The 17,553-nt window shown below is 43.6% G+C and overlaps 1 long non-coding RNA gene across 1 annotated transcript; it reads left to right on the plus strand.

The window, feature by feature from the left end:
* The first annotated feature begins 15,204 nt into the window (after positions 1 to 15,204).
* LOC110070938 (uncharacterized) lies at positions 15,205 to 17,504 on the plus strand. The gene is made up of 2 exons (XR_002299119.3): positions 15,205 to 15,368; positions 17,223 to 17,504. It is a non-coding gene; the product is annotated as an uncharacterized LOC110070938 (long non-coding RNA).
* The last annotated feature ends 49 nt before the right edge of the window (positions 17,505 to 17,553 follow it).

Consider the following 17,553-nt stretch of genomic DNA (forward strand, 5'->3'; position numbering starts at 1 on the left):
ACCAAGCCTTATGAGGAAAGGCTGAAGGAACTGCGCATGTTTAGCTTCGAGAAAAGAAAACAGAGGGGTGATATGATAACACTTTTCGAATACTTGAGGAGCTGTCGTACAGAGGAGGGGCAGGATCTGTCCTTGATCATCCCAGAGTGCAGGGACACACAACAATGGGCTCAAGTTAAAGGAAGCCAGTTTCAGCCGAATATGAAGAAAAACTCCCTAACAGTTAGAGCAGTACAGAAATGCAACCAGTGAGCTCAAGGGGAAAAGAAGAACCACATTAGAAAAGGATGATGTGGGAGATCAGTGCTAGAAGGGAGGGTGGCCTTCCTTGTCCCCAATGGACCCGATGGGCGAGGCAGTTTTCATGCTGAGAGTTGTGGACTTCCTGGTATCCAGCAGAACACAGATCACAGCTTATGGATTCATAGGGGTTTCGGCCCAGAGTGTACAGGCACCTCACAAGAGTATACCCACCACAGGATCCAATCCTGACATGACTCAGTTGGTTGGATTAGGTATCAGTTAGGCCTTATCTTGTGTGCTGTGCCCAGTTAAGAATACTACATTAGACAACCATCTGTCAGATATACTTTGGTTTGCATTTCTGCATTGAGGAGGGTGTTGGACTCGATGGCTTTATAGGCCCCTTCCAACTCCACGATTCATTGATCTATGAAATTCATTCACATACTGCAAAATTTGATTTGGGAAGCATTCAGGAAAATAAATGTAAAGCAGTGACTGCAAAACAAATGGATATATGCATGAGCAAAGAACGAAACCTACCCCATTTTTATCTGATTATCCTTCAGGATGTTGCTTGCTAGGAGACTTGAGTATAGCCTGAGGTAGTGTGCATGTGCAAAACATCATCATCATCATTTAAGGATATAGATACATATGATGTGTCTATCATAGTGACTTCACGCTGGGGAACTTTGGCTGTCAGGATTGTTAATATGTCCAGCTTTTGTTGTTTAGTCATTAAGTCGTGTCCGACTCTTCGTGAACCCATGGACCAGAGCACGCCAGGCCCTCCTGTCTTCCACTCCCTCCCGGAGTTTGGTCAAATTCATGTTGGTAACTTCAATGACACTGTCCAGCCATCTCGTCCTCTGTCGTCCCCTTCTCCTCTTGCCATCACACTTTCCTAACATCAGGGTCTTTTCCAAGGAGTCTTCTCTTCTCCTGAGATGGCCAAAGTCTTGGAGCCTCAGTTTCAGGATCTGTCCTTCCAGTGTGAGCACTCAGGGTTGATTTCCCTCAGAACTGATAGGTTTGATCTCCTTAAAGTCCAGGGGATTCTCAAGAATCTTTTCCAGCACCACATGTCCAGCTAAGAAGTGGCAAATAGGAATATGGTGATGGGAAGGAAGACACCCTTTCTTTCTTCTTCTGCATCCTCTTTCTCCTCCTCCTGCCTTCACTGGGAGTTTTATGGGATTGCACACTTCTGATGGTGAGAAAGATGATGCCGGTGCTGTCTGCTTCTCTGGGCAAATACCACATCCACAAGAGAGAGAAACGGGAAGTGTGGTTCATGAGTAGCTGGAGAAGCACCATTCTCTATCCACTTGAAAGACATTACCTTGATATACCCAGTTGATGGGGGTCTTTAATGTTATTTGTATGTTAATTAAGCAAAGTGTGTGTGAGCTACTTCATGCTCCCTTCTGTGGAACCTTTAAAGGGTCAACAGGTCCATAACTGAAAATAAGCAACTTCAGGCATCAGTTCTCCATGATGCTTTAAACCCATTACTTTGACATACTCAGAAGTTGGAGATTTTTTGTTTAATTTGTTCTTTAACTAAACAATGTTTGTGTGAGCGATGGCCCAGATTGTGACACAGTTTGTAGGAATGGGAGGTTTGGTCCCTCTCTCTCTCTTTGCCATGATCCGGAGTGTCCCCCTCCCCAACCAAACACACTGGGGGCAGTTCAAACCCACTAGCTTGGCCACCAATAGGAGATTTTTCATGAGCCATGCTCTTCTTTATTCTCTGCACCGTACTCAGTCACTTCTTATCTGCTTTTCTCTACCGTTGGCTTAAGAAATGGGAGCGGATGGCATTTTCCTCAGCCATCACAATATCTTGGGAGAGCCCAACCTCTAGGGAAAGAGGTTGGCCAGGAAGACTAGCCATTAAGTGGTCATCATCCCCAAGGGCCATATTTCAATATCTTTGAATGACAGGGGACATATTTCAATCAGCTCTTCCATAAGGAAGGAAGATAAGACCTAATAGAGTATATGAGGCAGCTTTAATCCAAAGGAGTGTGGTTTCTTTGATCTTGCCCTGTCTGTTTGCTTTCCTCATAATTACAGTCTTTCTGTTTATCCTAATACTTGTAATAACTCACTTGCTCAACATCTGTTCTACTGTTCATCTTCCTGTCCAACAGCTGACATATCCTATTGTTGTGGTTCTATGCTGTCCACTTGCTTCTGACTTACGCTCACGCTCTACCCCTGCAAACTGAAGGCCATGGCTTCTTTGAGGGAGTCAGTCTATTTCATTTTTGGCCTTCCCTCTGGCTTGACACCTTCAGCTCTTCCTAACACTGTTGTCTTTTCCCATGAGTTTTCTCCTCTCATGAGGTTCCCAAAGGACAATAGCCTACGCTTATACATTTTGGCTCCTAGACTTGATTCGATTTGCTATTGTTATGTTTTTAATGTTGGTTTTATATTTTCTAGTTCCTTCATAGGTTCCCTTCTTATTCTCAGACTTTCTCTAATTTCTCTACAGTCTTCTCATTTGGATTTATGATCCATATCCTCCTGGATTCACATCTTATTCTGGAGTTGTGGCTTGAGTGTGTCCTGGAAGCTGAGAGCAGTGTTGTCGGGAGGCTAGACTCCTAGAAGGGTCACCCAAGGCAGAAGGATTACAGATGAAGCACCAGACAAAGGAATTTCCATGATCTTTAGCTGACCTTTTGAACTGCTTGTGGAGCAGTCCAGTGTGATCCATTTCTTGGTAATCACATGACCTACGAGGAATTGTGCTCCAGCCTGACTCCAATCAATGCCCAAACTTGACCTTTTTGGTCAAGGTATAAGGCTAAGACTATGATGTTGGGAAAGAGTGAGGGCAAAAGGAGGAGGGGACGACAGAGGATGAGATGGTTGGACAGGGTCGCCGAAGGTACCAACATAAATTTGACCCGACTCCGGGAGGCAGTGGAAGCCAGGAGGGCCTGGCGTGCTCTGGTCCTTGGGGTCACGAAAAGTCGGACATGACTTAACGACTAAACAGCAACAACAACATAAGGCTACTACTTTATGGGACTCAGTTGGAGTGATTCCCTGGCAGACCAAAGGTTCAATTCACTGCAAGATGAAAAGTTTATAAATGTATAAGCGAACGTGATAGTTAATCATATGTAACCAACTGCAAGATTTTGAAGCACTGGATAAAAGAATAAGTTTATATTTATGTACAGTGAACACCAAAAGCTTGAAAGTCCAAAAGTTTGCTACATTGGTTTCCATTAATGGCCAGAAAGATTCTGACTAAATAGTGAACAGCAGATTGTGTTTGGATGTGTCAGCTGTTCAGTGGGGAATTCAACAGTTTTGTACCAATAGAAGCAAGGTAAATAGAGGGCTCCAGTAAGGATGAAAGAACAAGGAAGCTGAGGGCAACATCAAAGAGGACTTGATTTGGAAGAGTAAAATATCCTCAAACTCTACACCTAAGCTTATCTTGTGTCCTGATCAAGGTTGGTGAGTCGAAGTGAATAGAACGTGAGCCGTCTGGAGTTATCTTGGCTCCCCTCCAGTTCTTCATCTTGTATAAATTTGCGCCAGCTCCGTCCTTGGAAGCATCCCTCTGAGGAATCAAGCTTTGTGACGCTGCAGTGACCGAATCCAACCTTCCAGCCATGAGGTTCCTCTATCTTCTCTTTGCAGTCGCCTTCCTTTTCAGTGTGCAGGCTGAGGATGCCGAACCGGAGCAAGAGCAACAAGGAGACCCCTGGGAGGGTTTAGATGAGTTCCAGGACCAACCCCCAGATGATCTCGGTGCTGATGACGATGCTGCAGAGGACCGAGGTAAGTGGAAGATTTTAAACACTTTTTCACTTTCATGGAGGTCAGGATTTATTCCAGCTTTAATAGGAGCTGCACAGTTTAGGTCTGCATGCAGTTCACCTGCTTGGAAGGGATCGAAATGTAGATCAAAGATCTCTCTTAATATTGACTGTTCAATACAGCCAAAGAGAATTCAGGAGAATTTCAGTGGCAAAGAGGGACCCCATGCTTCATACTTCCATTGAAACCAATTAATACTGACTTTAGTGATGGTATGATCACCCCCATCGCTACATTGCTCATCCTCTCAGAGACATTGTACCTCAGTGGAAAAAATGCACACTCTTCACATGCTCCTCGATACTGCCTATTTTGCCACGGCCATGAAATGCTGTTATTTGCAATAGTCTCTAAAACAAACCAAGACTCATCTTCAAGACATCTTGCCAACTGCAGATCAGTGTCTCCCGTTTCATAAGTAACTCCTTCTAGCATTGGTTATTGGAATTGGAGAGGCCTGATCTTTAATGGTAATCTCCCAACCAATTGGCCATCTTACCTTTACAATGTCCTAATCGGACTAAGCAATGGATTGATTTGTCTTCTGCAACAGGGGTCCCCAACCTCTGGGTTGTGGACCGGTACCAGTCTGTGGCCTTCACAGGACCGGGCTGCAGAGATAGATCTCCCACCCCCTGCACATGCACAAATGCACACACACTCCCCCAAGCATGCATGTCCCCCATGCATGCGCGTACACACATGCGTTCTCCTCATGCACAGACACATGCATGCCCCTGCATGCACCCACAAATGCATGCATGACCCTCGTGCATGGACACACACACACACACACGCACACGCACAGATGGCCCCCATGCAGCACTCCCCCACCAGTCCCCCACAAGCACAGGCATATTCCTGCATGCATACACACATACATGCACGCACCATCCTTGCAACTTGCTAAACCAGTCCGTGGCATAAAAAAGGTTGGGGGCCACTGTTAATTATCAATTTTCAGTGTATCATAATAACCAAAATCAACTTAACTGCAGAGCTGGAAGGGATCATCAAGTCCAGCCCCTGTCAGGGAGGCCCAGTGGGGGAAATCAAACTCCCAACCTCTGGCTCTGCAGCCAGATGCCTAAGTCGCTGAGCTATCCGGCAGTTCCCAAGTGGTGGGATCTTATATAGCAGTAGGGAATCCCACAGGGAGTTTCTCTGAAACAAGTGGTCCTTTTTGTCTCCTACATGTTTTTTTTTTTTTTTTGATGGACAATTCAGTGCGGGAGGCGGGAGAGAGGAAAGCAAGCATGATGTTTAGGAAGGACTCATGTTGAAAAGAAGACTTTGTAGCTTTAGAGTCATGAGAAAAGAAACGAGGGAGTATCTTATCTAACGGTGACCACTGAAGCGAACACCTGCAGTATATCTGCTTATTTCAGAAAGAGGAAACCCTAGTTCTTTGACATGTGTTTAAAAATTGTCTCATAGACTTTTATGTACCTCTTCACTGAGCTAATGGTAATTGTTATTCCGCACACAGCAGACATTCAATTTCGCAGTGGCTTCGACGGATGCAGAAGGAGTAGAGGCAAATGCTACCGTTTCATGTGCCCTCGTGGGACGGGAACCATTGGAAAGTGCAGCTTTACCTTTTTCTGCTGCAGATAGTGAGTTGGCTGTGTTCCTTATCAAAGTGCATTCCACATTTCTTTATAGGTCTCCCTTTCAGCAAATATAGAGGGCATCATATTCTTTGGTCACGCACCAGTCCTCCAAACCCATTCATTTGCAGTCTTTGCTTTAATTTCTTTCAACTTCTCTCATCAAATCACATTTTGCAGTATGTGAATGTGTTTCAAATCCCATTGAATCACAAAATAATGGAATTCAAAAGGGCTTATAAGGCCATTGAGTCCAAACCTCCCTGCTCAATGCAGGAATCAAATTCAAAGTATATACCACAGATTGAATGCCGACCTCTCCCCAGATTGGAGCATTGACCATTTCCTGAGCTAGTAGGTTCCATTGTCTTACTGCTGTAATAGTTAGGACATTTCCCCTCCTTTTTAATTAAAATCTGGCTTCCTGTAACTTGAGCCCATTATTACATATCCTGTACAGTGGCGCCTTGCATGACGAGCGCACCGTTTAATGATGAATCCGCATAGCAATCTCTTTTTTGAGATCGCTAATGCGATCGCATTGCGATGTTTTAATGGGCAAAACATTGCATTGCGATGATCGGTAAGCATTTTGCTTACTGATCTTCGCATCACGATTTTTTTTAAACAGCTGATCGGCGTTTCCAAAATGGCCACCAGGCGCCCAAAATGGCCGCCGCAAGTGTTTTCGCAAAAATGGCGGCGCTATGGAGGAACTTCGCTGAACAGTGAGTTTGGGCCCACAGGAACGCATTAAACCATTAATGCATTTCTATGGGGTTTTTCGATCCATTTAGCGATGTTTCTGCATAGCGACTATTAATCCGGAATGGATTAACGTTGTTATGCGGGGCACCACTGTACTCTAGGATGATGGAGAACAGATTTGCCTATCGGAAGCAGTTCTGAAGGACTGGAGGGCTGGGAGCCTTACCTTGTCCTGCTACCGTAACGTGAGGCAATGGATGGGAATTCAAACTTAAAAAAATGGCATGGAGAAGCCAGCATGTGTTCTCCTTCTCCATAACTGGGCAAGAAAGAGTGTCCTGTGTAAAGGTCATTTTACTGAGCTTTGGAGGTTTTCAAACACCAACATCATGTAATTTATCAGAAATGGTCTCCGCATTGGCTTGTAAGCATTTTGGAGCAGGGAATTGCTATAAGGGATTGTATGGGATAGCGAAGTTATGTAAGTAGGTAGATGGGTAAATACAGGCTAAAAACATGTTGTTTACTGTACAAAGTTGCAATTAGCATAGCCCATTGAATTGATGGGGATCCGGTGAGGCAGTTCCTCTACAAGTTCCCTTGTTCAATGAGCATATTTTAGTCACAACTTACTCCACTAAAGTAAGTTGCAACTAGAGTAGGCCCATCTAAATCAATGGAACTTATGGGGCGGTTGACTCACTAAAGCTACAGGATTTGGGCCATTGCTTGTTTGCAGAACAGCAGGTAAAATTAATTCTGCTGCTGGTAAGCAATCCTGCAAAGAATGGCATAGTTTTCTGTCTAGGATAAGGAATTACATGCAGGATTTCTCAAGAAGACGCTGAGAACCTTTCAATGGCCATGGCGTCCTCAGAGAGGGAATGAAAATACAGAAAACTCTGCATAAAGCTCAGAGACTACGAAGCATTTAGATTTGCAACCTTACACCAAGTGGAATCCCTGACCCCCAGATGGTTTTGTTCAGATACAGGGTTTTTTCTACTTGGGCACTTGCATTCAGCTGCTAAATCAGGCTGCTTCTAACTAAATAATTGTGAAGGAAACAGATATAGCTGGATTGTTCTGCTCTTCTCGAACAATGCCCATGAGGAACAGAAAAATCTGTTTAAGGGGCTGGTGTGTTTCGTACGGAGAAGCCTAAAGGTCTTTCAGATGAAAAAGCCTGACAGAGCAAATGGTTTACGAAGCAGACGGAAGGGTTGCAATTTCTTGATAGGTCAAGAAAAAAACATGCATCATCTTTCGGAGAGAGTTCACACATCCAGTTGCCAGTTATGGAGTGTGCATTAAACAAGAGGAAAGAAATTGACACGTCTGCCTCTGGGCATGACCAATGGGTCATGGGCATGACCAATGGGTCAACAGTCTAGGTTGGATGAGTGGCGACCCACAATAAGCCACGAGATCAAGTTAAGTAAAGCAGGCAAATCTGCTGCTGACCAGGCTAGAAGACAGAATAATTATTCTCAGCCTGGTTTACTCAAAGCTGCTCTCCGGCTACTCCTCCTTTGCTTCTTCTGAAAGAGCTGGTTCAAATGGACCTACTCTAATTGCCATGAGCCTTAGCATAGTGTGTTCCAAGTTGAGTAGGCCCATTTGAATCAATGGAACTTTCAGAGCAGTTGACGCACCAATTACCCTTTAATTTAATGGGTCTGCTTTAGTGCAGTTTAATACACCAAGCAGCAGGATTGTAGCTACGGTACCTTCCTTTTTTCCAAGGCTGGGTGGAAGGGCCACACCAGAGATCAAGACAAGAACAATTGCTTTAAGGTCAACAATAGTATCCCATTGAACCAATGGGTTAACAGTCAACATGTCAAAAGTCCTATTACATTGAATCAATGGAATTTGCAGAGAAATTGACTCACCAAATCTTCATTGATTCCATGGGCCTACTCTAGTGCAATTTACTACACTAAGCAACAGGATTTTAGCTAATATGTCACATACTGTCTCTGTGCAGGACGATGTTGTGATCTTGCCGAACATATTGTGGCCGAGAGAGATTTGCCACTCAAATTTTAAACTTTCACTTCTGATTTTCAACCACTGAGTTCATGGAGTGAAAATACTGCACCTTCTCAGTTTGTCCTGATATGAACAAGACAATCTACCTTTTTTGTTTTGACAGAGCGAAAAAAATGAGGTGGAGTCTCGTCCATTATTCTTTCACAGAAGCAACAAACCTGAAACTCTCTTCATCTGGAATTTGAAGGACACGTTATCTCTTGAGCCTAGAATTTACTAAATTACCTATTTCTTTTACCCCAAAATAAATCATTCCTAATCAAAACATAAACATGCTATGTAGAGATCTTTTCACATCTGTGCTTTGTTGTCCTTTCCTTTAAAATAAACAATTTAATCATCAGGAAATCATCACTGTCCCTGTCGTATTACTATTTGGAAACAGCATGACAGATTCTGATTTACATTCATTTAGAGTAATCAGTTAACTTAATCATATAATCAAATAATTACAGAATACCCATTTAGAAGTGTAGAGTTGGTTAATCTCTGGGATTTCAGTCAAGCTTCTAGCAGGTTTCAAGCAATACAAGATAGGAAGTGTGGAGGTGAGGGTGCATCATCATATCCATGGGCTAGGTCAGAAGAGAAAACCTAATGGAGGGTATAACTGAGTAGCAGAAAAAAAATCTTTTACTCTGGCTGTTATCAAGTCTGGTTTCGCTTTAACAAAGTCACTATTTCAATTTTAATGAAGTTACCATTTCCACTCTTTCTTCTCTATACCAACTTGTCTTCATTGCATTTTGTAAAATATTATCTGATCTAAAGTAGAGGAGGTAATTTTTTTTTACAAGAGCGTTAAAGACAAGTTGGTATCCAGTAATCTGACACGCAGGCCCTCGGTTGCATTCCCCAGAATGCCCAGTGCCCCGATCTCCCTTGTATGGAGCCAATTTAGGAGAAACCTTTGATCAATCCTATGGAAATCCTGGTGAGATCCCATAAGGGGAACAGATTAATGGGACTGGTTGGGTTCTCTAGTTATATTTATTCCTCACCCCCGGTCATCAACATTTTTGCAATCAGCCGTCTAATAATAACAGAAGCTGAAAAAAGGAGAATGACATAAATAGATTCTTCAATAAGTCTCCGGTTTACGAATGTCGGATCCTGTGCTTCTGTATCCATGTTTCAAAAAGCCAGAAAATGGCCTGCTGTTTTTTTTTGCACACTACCATGCCCGCATGGCAGCAGGATAAAGCCTGTTTCATTTCTCTTCAAGCTATCCACTGGATCTCACCACATGGGCCTTCCTGGCACTTCAGATGTGCGAAGAAGGCTCTTCTCTCGGGCCCATTGCCATCACAGACATATTGAAGAGAAAGCTCTCTCTGTGGTGGCTTCCAGCTCACTCCTTTGGGAGCTATGCTCCCCTCCCTTTCCTCCTTCTACTAAGAGATCAGGACCCATCTCTTCAGGCAAGATTTAAATCATGATGATAGGTGCTGATATTTTGCCACAAACACCAGCGTCTATTGAGGAAGATAAATAAAGTTTGCCTTCTTAGTTTAGTAAAGGTAAAGGTTCCCCTTGACATTGAGTCCAGTCGTGTCCGACTCTTGGGGCCGGTGCTCATCCCAGTTTCCAAGCTGGAGAGCCACCGTTGGTCCATAGACAGTTTCCGTAGTCACGTGGCCAGCGCGACTAGACATGGAACACAGTCACCTTCCCACCGAGGTGGGCCCTATTTATTGACTCACATTTTAACATGCTTTCAAACTGCTAGGTTCGCAGGAGCTGGGAGAAGCGACGAGCGCTCACTCCGACGCGTGGATTCGATCTTACGACGGCTGGTCTTCCGACCTTGCAGCACAGAGGCTTCTGCGGTTTAACCCGCAGCACCACCACATCCCTTAGTTACTTAGTTACTTGTCTTCTTAGTTACTTAGAGGGTTTTTGCCTGCCAGTGGAAGGAGAGTAAAGGAGAGACCAATGGAATCTCCCAAGGAAAGGCCTTCTGTAGTTACAAATGAATAAGGGAGGGCAACTTTTAAACAACCAGCAGCAGAATGGATCCTGACTGTCCTAGATGAGATGTCTGAACATTATAATCCAAGACCAGTAACTGCTCTGACCTCTGCTGACTCTGCAGGACTCTGATGTTGGTCTTGTGTAGTGGACAGGATTATACCCTCAAGCAGAAGCAAAAGAAACTTTTAAAAGGCCACAGGGGAGGAACAGAAGGGAAAATATGTTTCTCTTCTTGTCTGCAGTAGCCAGAATCAAACCACAAACCGTTAGCAGGCCTTTGTTGCAAAGGTTGTAAGAGATTTGCCACACTCTGGGAAGCTGGAAAAAGTCTGTTAGCTGGATACCAGGGGAAGTTGCTCCTGAAGGGCTTTTTTAAAAATTTATTTTGCAGGGTTTCCTATTGCTGAAGGAACAGGATATGGTGAAATGCTAAGCTGAAACATTCAGTTGAACAGCGTAGGAGTCAGTGACCCTAAAAGGCAAGGGACTCTGTCTATGTTTCTCCGGCCAGATGTGGCAAATATTACCACAAAAGTATTATGGATGTGATGAGAGAATCGGTATGGCATAATCATTAGAGTGTAGGTCTCTGGAGACCTGCGTTCGAATCCCCCTTTGACCATGAAGCACCCTGGGTGACTTTGGACCAGTCAGTCTTTCTCAGCCTGGCCTACCTCACAGGGCCACTGTGACAATAAAGTAGAGAGGAGTGGATCCCGTCTTGACCTCATTGGAACAGAAGGGGCATATAAATGTTAGTAATATATGCAAATAAATGTGTTCATGCCCCATGAAGTGGAACCAGAGCATGACTCTAATAGGACTCTTGTGGTCATTTAGTTATTTAAGGAGGGATTTTACCTGTTCCAGGGACGTGGTGGCACTGTGGGCTAAACCGCAGAAGCCTCTGTGCTGCAAAGTCAGAAGACCAGCAGTCGTAAGATCAAATCCACGCGACGGAGCGAGCTCCCGTTGCTTCGTCCCAGCTCCTTGCCAATCTAGCGGTTCGAAAGCATGTAAATGCAGGTAGATAAATAGGTACCACCTCGGTGGGAAGGTAAAACGCGCTCCCTAGTCACGCTGGCCACGTGACAACGGAAACTGTCTTTGGACAAGCGCTGGCTCTACGGCTTGAAAAAAAGGGATGAGCACCAGCCCCTAGAGTCGGGCAAGACTGGACTAAAAATATCAAGGGGAACCTTTACCTTTACCAGTTCCACCATCACCACCACCACCTCCAAGAGTTTCCGTGGCTGAGCAGAGTTTTTGACCCACATATTCTAAGTCCATCCCTCTTTCCTTTGCATCACATTGTGTATATTGAATGAATGAATGAATGAATGAATGAATGAATGAATGAATGAATGAATGAATGAATGAATGAATGAATGGACTCGTAATATTCTAATTGGCAGAGTGCATAAATGTGCATTCCAAAATGCCAAGTGCATAAATGATGGAAAAGCTACTGTTTAAACTACAGTGGGGTCTCGACTTACGAACGACTCAACATACGAACGTTTCGACTTACGAACCGCTCTCATAGGAATATATGGACTCGACTTATGAACTTAGATTCGAGTTACGAACTCTTTTTTCCCTTTTTTTAAAAGCTAAGTCATCTTAGGTTAAAAGGAAAAAAGAGAAAAAATATCCCCCTCTAGTGGCAGAAGGCAGAATAGCAGCTTCCCATTAGTTTCTATGGACGAAAAGAGCAGATATGGATTAAATGGTTTTCAGTGCATTCCTATGGGAAATGAAGATTCGACTTACGAACTTTTCGACCTGAGAACTGCCTTCCAATACGGATTAAGTTCGTAAGTCGAGACCCCACTGTATGATAGCCACATCCCTTTATCTGCAAATACTGAAACTTGCCATATAACACACCTGAGACCATCTGTCTCAGCACTGCAGGGTGTCCATGCTCTTTAACCATTCTGCATCCTACCACTGGTAACTCTTGATGTATGAAAGTGCAGAGATACATTTTGTGTTGCAGCCCAATGAAGCAGTTCATAAATCAACTCAAAAATAGGTGTGCCCCCAACAAAACAATATATATGTATTGTTTTGTTGGGGGCACACCTATATATAACTTTGTAGGGGTCTTGGATCAGCAAATTGGCCCAGATGTAGGAGATAGTGTGCTCCTAGTAAAGGTAAAGGTAAAGGTAAAGGTTCTCCTTGACAATTTTTGTCTAGTTGTGTTTGACTCTAGGGGGCAGTGCTAATCCCCGTTTCCAAGCCATAGAGCCAGCGTTTTGTCCGCAGACAATCTTTCCGTGGTCACGTGGCCGGTGTGACTTAGACACAGAACGCTGTTACCTTCCCACCGAGGTGGTCCCTATTTATCTACTTGCATTTGCATGCTTTCGAACCGCTAGGTTGGCGGGAGCTGGGACAAGCGACAGGAGCTCACTCCATCATGTGGATTCGATCTTAGGACTGCTGGTCTTCTGACCCTGCAGCACAGACTTCTGCAGTTTAGCCCTCAGCGCCACTGCCTGCTCTGTGCCAAATATAGGGATGTTTGGGCAAACAGCTTTCGAATGATGATTTCTAATGTAAGTCCCAGGACTCCATTGTAAACATTGATAACCTTTTCTTTCTGCAGATTTAAAACAGATTAAATACATTGAAAAGACCAAATTTGCATACCTTTGAAGGAGAATGGGTAGCCCCAACCCCCTTTTTCGGAAGGTATCTAGGCTGCTGGGGATAATACTTATTTGAAAAAAAAGCCATTTGCGAGGGAAAAGTCTTCTGGCTTTGTTCTCATACATCTATCATCTCAAACATTCTGAACACAAACATTTGTACACATTTGAGAGCAGCGTCTCAATGAATCATACCAAAAAGACTGCATGCCCTAGCTCTGTGCCTATTTTGTGTTGGACATCTCTTAAGCATCTGCTGTTAGGTTGTTTTCTCTACCTACTACCCTCTCCTTCCTAGCAGTATTGTCTGTTCTGGGAAGTACTGCTGAGATCTTGCAAACTAACAGCTGTGGATTCCTCTAGTGAGACTGCCCATCTCATGTCAGCTGTTCTTTTTTTTCCTATTGCTGTTCCTCACCTTTCCCAGAAATATCGTCTATGGTGGTCATTTCTGTATTTCAGTTATATGTGCATGGCAGGATAGCCTCAGTGGACTCATTTTTGCTCACGTGACCATACAGGCTTGACTTGACTGAGCACCCACTTTTCTGCTTTTTCTGGCTGTCTTCAGTATCTGCTCAGCTCTCCTCCACCTCCAAATTTCAAATGGATTGATTTGTGTTTTTCTTCACTGTCTTTCTTTTATGTAGCATGGATTTTGACCTTGATTTACAGTGAATCCAAATTCTTCCTTTTGCAAAATGGCAAAGGGATGTCTTTTGAAAAACATGCATATAACACGTTCGTAGAGCTTTTGCTCTGGTATACCTTTTCTTCTTCGGCTTGCCTAACTCAAAGAAAAGATTTGGAAATTGGAACATAGCTTTCTAGTCTACATTCTGTGGAATGGGCAAAGCAACATTAATTTACACGAGACATTATAGGATGTGCATGATTCTCCATTAAGCCCAAAACTGACCTTCACTTAATTTTGGCACAGAGCACATCCAAGCTCTTCTTGCTTCTGTCTTCTCCCAGTAACTATAATATAGAATATGTGCTTTCCTTCTGAAATCTATTAGCTTAACAAGCTCTACATTGCCTGCCTTTGAAGACCTCTGTTGTTTCTAAATATCTTAGCTAACTGCTGATCAGAGCCCGTTACAGAGCACCAACTTGTAAGAACAACTCCGATGACTTCTGATCCAGTTTGGGCCAATCACTGCCTTATACATATACTCCCCTATATAATGAAGTCAAGGTGGCCTGCAATACTGGAAAGAAAAAAAAAACAGCAGATAAAGTATAATATTAAATAATGTTGAGATGAATAAACAAGCAGGAGTAAAAATCTATGGAAACGAGATTAGAACATTTATAAATATTAACATCGTGTGACTGCCACACACTTGCTTTTTAAATCAGGCTGTTTTTCGCCTGCTGGTGGAAAGAGAGGGACCAATGGAATAGTCTGGGTTCAGCCACGGAAAAAGCCTTCTCTCGTGTCCTCACTGCCCGAACCTATGAAGCTGGTGGGACTGAGAGTGGAGTCTCCCTTTAGGATCTTAACACTCACGGGGGGCTCACCTGCTCGCTCCCTAGAAGCCACTCCTAGTTTTAATGACAATATGGGGCCTTTCAGAAGTGGTTGGATGGCCACTCCAAGCATCTCTCACCCCCTGACAGTTCAACGGTTCAAGATCTGGGCCACCTGCATCTTTTTATCCCCTCCATGCTTGATGGACAAAGGAAGACTGTTTTGATCCTTCTGCAAGGCTACCTGGTCTAGGGTTGTTGGAAGCATTCAATACAACGAAGAAATTATTAGCTCTGACCGATGGCTACTTTGACCAGGATTTTCTAGGTCAACATCACTCGGAAATGGTTCCCCATCCCTTCCTCTGGGGGAACCATGGGGCTGTGAGGCTTGCCCAAGGTCACATAGGCTGGCTCTTCTGCCAGGAGGGACCGTGGGGGAATTCAACTCCTCACCTCTGGCTCCACAGCTGGTGACCTAACTCACTCACCTTTGTGGGCAGGAAAGGAAATGGGACCAAGTAGTCTCTCGTGTGACAAAGCTTGCCCTCCATTTGCAACAGTTGGCATGTTGAAATCAGACCCACAGGCCTTGCAATATTTCTGCCGTTCGCACAGCATGTCCCAATCAAAACAGCCTCTTATGAATAGGGAGCCACCTGGGTTGGTTCAAGTCTTGCTCTCATCCCATCTTGGCAGATATTAAAACTAGAGACGAGAGAAAAAACGATGAAGGTTGTTTACCTTTTCTGCCTGCTATTCTTCATGGCAGTCATCCTTCCGTGGGGTAAGTGGCATTTCAATTTGGATGGACCCAGTAAGTCCCATCCTGGTAGATGATATTTAGCCATTGACCATATTGGGGAAAAAACCCAGTTTGGGCTCTACCTAAAGATAATGGATAAAGATTGGGAACAGTCCAGCTGTACCTGAATTCCAACTGTCATTGGTCCCTGTAAAGAGGCTCAGAATGATGGGTACGAAACGCAACAACTTCTGAAAGGACAAACCGTAACCCCATCCTTTCTGTCTAGGGAAGGATTTTCCTTATCTTTATGGGGGCTCTTCTAATTAAGGACATGAATGTGATTTATTTATTTATTTTGTCTTATTTGTAGGGCTTTCTCTCCAGGCTACAAATAACATGAATGAATGAATGAATGAATGAATGAATGAATGAATGAATGAATGAATGAATGAATGAATGAATGAATGAATATTTTATTATTTTTTAAAATGTTTTCTCAGCTGGTTTTTGTAGGTTTTTTGGGCTATTTGGCCGTGTTCTGGAGGTTTTTATTCCTAACGTTTTGCCAGTCTCTGTGGCCGGCATCATCAGACAACAGGAGTTCTAACTCTGCCTGTGTTCTGGTGTAGTGTGGGGGGTAGTTAATTATTTGTAGCTGTGGGGTCAGCTTTTTGTTATCTTCAGAAGATTGGGTGATTTTTGTCATCAGGGTGTTTTTGTTATGGGCGTATTGTTGTGATAAGTGGGGAGATGATCTCTCACTGTGATTAATGGGTGTCGTTAGCTAGTTTTTTGCGTGCAGTGATCACCGGTCCTTGCAGCTGGGTAGAGTTTGTTGACCTTCTAGCAGGCCGTATTTTTCTGTGCTGGGAGTCAGGCTTTGTTTATTTTTAGACTTTCTTCTTGTTTGTTGAAGCTCTGCTGGTGTTTGTGGATTTCAGTGGCTTCCCTGTGTAGTCTAACATAATGATTGCTGGTGTTTTCCAGTACTTGTTTTGAAATAGGATTTCATGTCCAGCTTGTTTTAGGGCATGTTTAGCTGCTGCCAATTTTTCCGGTTGTTTTTGTCTGTAGTGTCTTTCCTTTTCTTTGATTCTGATCTGGATGCTGCCTTTTGTGGTCCCAATATATAGCTGACCAAAACTGCAAGGTATCCAATATTCTCCTGCCATGGTGAGGGGGTCCCTTTTGTCCTTTGCTGACCATAACATTTGCTGTATTTTTGTGGTGGGCCTGAATACTGTTTGTAGGTTGTGTTTTTTCTACAGTTTCCCCATTTTGTCCGTGGCCTCTTTGATGTATGGCAGAAATACTTTTTTGTGGGTGGCTGTTTTTGTTTTTCCCCCTCTTCAGTTTGGTGTTGTTTTATCAGCTCCCCATGGCCACTCCTTCTGTCTCTTGATAGAAATCATTACCCCACTGAAAGTAGCTGGTCCTTAGGCAGTGCTGGAAAGGGTCCAGATGTCTGAATTTACATATATGCCTGAAATTTACACAAACACCACACACACACATACAAACACACACACACTTATTTTTATACAGCATATGTATATATGTATATGAATGTGTGATGTGTGTGTATATATGTACATATTTATAAGTTTATTTTTATGCAGCATTATATATATGTGTGTGTGTGTATATGTATGTGTATGTGTATGTGTGTTATATATATATAAAACACACAGGACATACTTTATTTCTATGTAACATTATGGAAAAAAAAAACATTTTCCCAAATTGCCAGCTTCTGTTATTATTAGACCACTTACTCTAAAATGGTTGGGGGGTGGGGGGAAATAGATACAAATCCAGAAGTAAACTAAATGAAGTAAATGGAGGAATTAATTCAGGGCGAGTTCATTAAGAACTCTTGTCTTCTTTCTGCAGGAGCGGCCCAAGTGAGCGGTGGCCAAGCCTGTCTCCAGAAGCAGGGGACTTGCCGTCGGAGATGCGGTCGGAATCAGGTTCCCTCTGGAAGGTGTTTCCGACGCGTCTTCTGTTGCATTTCCAGGGGCTTCAAATGAAGAACCAACCGAGCGGAGATTCGGGAGACCCTGGCCGGCAGTGACTCCAGCAGGGAAAGAGACTGTCTCCAAATTAATGGTTTCACCATTCTTGGCATATCTCCCTTGCTTCCATTAAAATTCCCCTTGCGTCTATTTCACGGGCTATCTGGACTTCCCCTGTGGTCTGTGACACTCTTTGTCATCCGTAAGGA

Source organism: Pogona vitticeps, chromosome 1, assembly GCF_051106095.1.
Source record: "Pogona vitticeps strain Pit_001003342236 chromosome 1, PviZW2.1, whole genome shotgun sequence".
NCBI lineage: Eukaryota > Metazoa > Chordata > Lepidosauria > Squamata > Agamidae > Pogona > Pogona vitticeps.